The sequence below is a fragment of the Limulus polyphemus genome, unplaced genomic scaffold (genome assembly GCF_000517525.1).
Source record: "Limulus polyphemus unplaced genomic scaffold, Limulus_polyphemus-2.1.2 Scaffold967, whole genome shotgun sequence".
Classification (NCBI taxonomy): Eukaryota; Metazoa; Arthropoda; class Merostomata; order Xiphosura; family Limulidae; genus Limulus; species Limulus polyphemus.
In genome coordinates, this window is record NW_013666577.1 from 353,222 (window position 1) to 358,422 (window position 5,201).

Genomic DNA, 5,201 nt, shown 5'->3' on the forward strand with positions numbered 1-5,201 from the left:
AAACGGAGACGTAACAGAACGTGTACCTATCTAGCTACTATTCAAGAGAGAGAGAAGAGCTGTTTTTTTTTGTTGTTATGCTATTTATGTGACTCTTTTAAACTTATTTTCGTATTTATTTATTTATTTTCATTCACCAAACTATCTTCTAAATTGAAAAACCAATACACACTCTGAACTTTACAGGATATAAGAATTATGCTATTTTATTGAGAAAAACGTCACATAATTAAAAAGATATATACCACGATGTGCGCAGGGTGGCTCAGTAGTATATGTGCGGACGTATACTGCCAGAAACTGGGTTTCGATACCCGTGGTGAGCTGAGCACAGATAGCCCTTATAAAATAATAGGACCTTATTTTACACAATTTTTCCCTAAATATCTTCCTTAATTTTTTTAGATAAAACCTATAAAAGTGTGATAATGTGAGTTTAATACTGAATTTAAAAGTGAGGCTTCCTAGTAGAGAATCATTGTGATTTTTCAGAAAAAAAAGCGACTTTTTCTGCTGGAGAATCTAAGCGTACGCTACGAATTGAATTGTTCTGTGACCGAATAAATCATCAAATCACAAGTCCAGGAATTCTGTAGGAACTCGATCTTCGTAAGTTACACGAGTATATATTTACTTCAGTATGAGTATAAAGTGATGAAAAATATCGAATATCACTATGCCAAAAATTTCCAAATGGAAATGTGACGGAGAAAGTCTGAACCTGAGAAATAAAATGAAACGTCAGAATGCACGTTACAGAAAGAAAGAGGTAGGCTTGTTCACCAAGTTATGAGGTAAGATCCAGTGATAAGAAGCCAGGTACAAACCAGAAATACAGAAGCTCATCAAATTGCTCGCCAAGATCCTGATCGAACAACCGACCGTTGTTGTTGTTTTTTTTCTTCTTTTTCATTTTGCAGTTAAACTTGCAAAGTAATCAAACGACTGCTTACAAAACAAAGAGAGCAACAGAAAAGCCCTTTTCACGGAAATACACACAAAAGTCAAATGAAAACGATAAAAATATAAAAAAATAACCGAAATAAGACTCAGAAGGCTGCATGAAGCAAATAAGAAAATTGTACGTTCTGACGTAAACTTTCTTCACGCTATAATGTGCCTCCAGGGTGTGAGGCACACTCTTCCAACCGACCCTGGGAAAATTGTAAGTAAATGATTGTGCTCCTAAAGCGGCAACAAAAAACGTCACTATAAGTAGCATGAATCGGAATTTTATGGATACTTGGTGGTGTTTTTACACAGGGTGAAAAACTCGAAGGAATGGTGTGAACAGCTAGATGGAAAAAAATGTTTATTTTTAATTATGATACATATGCCAAAATAAATGTACACACGCACATAGAGATATGCTTCAACTTCAAGGGACGAAGCGTATCTTCCTCATTACAATGTATACGATGTAAGTGTAGGTTTTAATAATATTGGTATAATAAATCTGATCAGTAGCCTAAAAATTATAAAGCTTTCATAATAATATGAAAGGCTGAAAACGTTTGTGTTTTATTTATTACCTAACAATTCGCTTGTCTTCTCTCACGTATATCATCACTATTGCACAGCCATTTATAGGCTTTATTTCCTTTTGTAGTGTGACGTATTACTGTTTCAGCTTTACTTTTAAGAAATACTATAGTAGAAATCGAAGTTCCCATCATTAAATGTATTCTGCCATTTAACAAATAAGAATATTGATATTCTTGTAATGGTTTTTATCGTTGGGTGGATTTTTTTTATTCGTTAAAAATAACGCAGTCTAGTCCACTTAATGAAGAGAAAGCATTTTATTTCTTCAAATGAAAGTTTCACAACTCGCCGAGCGATAGGCCTAACTCACAAACAAAACTAAACAGTTACTTATTTGTTAAATTCACATCTACCGCACAAATTCAAAGCTGATTGAATAACACTCACTAAGAAACTCATTGATCAGTTAACTCACTGACTAATTAAATAACTGATTAACTAACTTACTAACTAATCAACAACTTCTCTCTCATCACTATTTTTTTTGTTTTTGTTTAATTTTGCGCAAAGCTTCTAGAGGGCTACCTGCTCTAGCTGTCTATGACTTAGAAGTGAAAGGCTACAGAAAAAGAAGCTAGTCAACACCGCCAACTCTTGGGTTACTCTTTAACTAACGAAAAATGGGATTGAGTGTCACATTATAATACGCCAGCGGCCGAAAAAGCGAGTATTTTCGGGAAGGGATTCGAACCCGTGATTTAGTTATTCCAACAACTAATGTTTTTAGATTTTCCAAAATATTTTGAAATACACGAAAGTAGTGAAAAAATAGTTTGTTTTTGGTTTTTACAAGTTTTCGTTTTTAAAACTGGTTTGATTTTAAAATATATTTCGCTGACGTATTTAATGTTTTATTTAGCAGTTTATACAAATATAGGATTAAATATCATTCTGTTAATAAAAACATAAAATAAGATAACTTTACTTTACTCTCTAAAGATTCTCAAAGAGAAGGTGACGAGACTACTTTTATAATTTTTTAATATTATTATATTATTTTGAAGCGTATGTTAGTAATAATATTGTAATACTCAACATGCTTAATTTAATAAAATAATACCCACCATGTTTTATTACTTTTTTTTCACCGTTTGTATTTTTTTATATTGTTCTGGAATATGTTTCAGTATTTTAATTTAGATAATTCGTATTATTTGGTAGAGGGAGTTTTGGCATGACATTAATTATGATGTTGTGCCTGGTGGTTAGGGCGCTAGATTTGCAATCTGCGAGCATAATGAAATTACAAAAGACATAACCCCAAAAAATTATACATACTTATTAAAATTCTCCCAAACTCTTTACGCACCAATGTACTTTTTAAACCTTCAAAATTTCTGACAGACTCTTTTTGATGATGATTTCAAATCTGCCAATCATACAGACAGACTAAAACAACTGAGACCATTCAGAGGTGTTTTAATGTGTCGATAAAACAACAAATACACAAGTCCAACCCTTAAGATCTAAAAAATATGTCATAACCCCATTTGAAAGTTTTCATCAGAAATTATCCAAATGTTGAAACCGGATGTCTGAATAACAACAAAGTACATATGTTGATAAGTGTATCAAATACATAGACTATAGTCAGCATAAAGCCATGTTGACATAAGTATGATAGAAAAAACAAAGAACATTTCAATATTTGTATTTAACTTCCGAATGATTTAGAAAATCTAACTAAAAAATATGCAAATACTATAAACATCGGCATGCCCAATTATCTGAAGTTTAATTTTTGTTTTGAACAGGTATTACGTTTCTTTTAATATACACGACTTGATTGTACGAATGCTCATATTTTGGGTAAATCGTATGCTAATGCAAAGGTACACAAGTTCGTGTCTATCAAATGTTCTAAACTCTATACTGTAAAGTGCCTTACAACATCATGAAAAATTGTTTCGTCATCTAGTTACTGACTTTAAACCAGTGTGTAAAATTATTTCAGACCCGTTCCTTTACATTTACGTTCTTCAGTAAGGCAATAAAAGTAAACCAAAAGTAAAATCCTATCTTGATCACCTTTTATACCATCACGTGGCACAACAGGCAAATGATTAAAACTGATTAAAATTAACGTATTTTATAGCTCATAATTAGTACATCAATGCAATATAAATGGTTTTATAAAATTATGAAAAATAAACGTGACAAGGAACATCTGGTTGTATTCCATATCCAAAATAGACTTCCTTAATGGTAATAAAACCAAAAATGATCCTCATATACTTGATCATAAAGCTTGATAATAATGATATTGCTACTTGATGATCTCTACTCAGTTGGATTTGTGTGTGGGAGTGAGATTGACAGGTATCTTATCAGCTTAATGAAAAATAATAGAAATTATTTAAAAACGATGCATTTTGCACAGTCCATTTATATATTGTGCAAAGGTTCTCATATCTTAATGGAGTTCCAGCTTCTCTCAGATTATAAGGACAAGCGATTTATCTCAATCTGGAATCATAAATAACTTTATTATGAATCCATGTTCACCGAGTCAACTTGATCACGTCTAATTTCATTATGAAGTAAGATTCACTGAATCAAGCAAAATATAAATAAAGCTTTTCGTATAGGAACGTTCTGAAAACCAGGCGGGAAACGGGCATTGTTTTATTTATCGTCTTGAAATATTTATTTTATGCTTATTTAATAGTGACACTATAATTATATATCTTTATACAGTAAACAAGCGTACTGATGGGGTACGACAGAAACTATCAATCTCCCGGCACTCGTGCTGCAAATGGTACGCGAGGCAAAAATTTACGGTATTACTGTCATATAGAATATATCACATGTTGTGGCACATTAGAACAGACTTTATTTGGTGTTTACGCACGCGAATGAAACGTTATTGAAATACATGTCTTATTAACCAGTTATTTCATTTAACTTGTCTTTTAATTTGCTTGATCCACAACCAATCCCTATGGAATTTGATTTAGAATCATTTTTTGGAAGTGGCACCTTCTTCAAAATTCAGAACCTATAATTAGTACAACTGATAAAAACAAGTTGGCAACCCCTGGTTTTGCGTTTCCAAGTTACACACCTTTGTAATCAAGTTACTTGCAGTTAAATATTTAATGCATGCCTAATATACTTATCTTACATGAAGTTTACCTTTAATTCTTCTGGTTTATTATCTCCGTCACCCCCACTGTTGGTAGCTTCACCCTGTATTGAACTTTCTGTCGTGTTCGGGACAACATGACGATTATCAATAACTGTTTCCAAAGGAACTGGAAGATGATGTTCCATAGTAGTAACTGTATCAGTTCCTCCACCTTTATGGCTTTCCTCAAACTTTTTGGAATCATCATCAATTCCATTAAATTGGACTTCTGTAATGTCCTTCTTCTGTTCGTCCTGTAGAAATAATAATATTACGTAGAATGAACTTCTGATAACAGGTAAGTTAATCATATAGATCAAAACTAAAACTAATTAATAATAACATCGATTAATGAAGATAATCTCATCAAACAAACTAACCAGAAACGCTTAATAAGCTAATTTTATAAATCAATACACCGGAGAACTTAAACTTATAATGACTAAACTAATTAACAGTTTAGGCATTTTCGCTGTTAACAACGTTTTCGGATAATCCATATGTATGATATCTCATGAGATTCAGC

At 32.2% G+C, this 5,201-nt stretch overlaps 1 pseudogene; it reads right to left on the reverse strand.

The window, feature by feature from the left end:
- Positions 1 to 4,929, reverse strand: part of LOC106461477 — a 102,194-nt pseudogene extending 97,265 nt beyond the window's left edge.
- Positions 4,930 to 5,201: the final 272 nt, after the last annotated feature.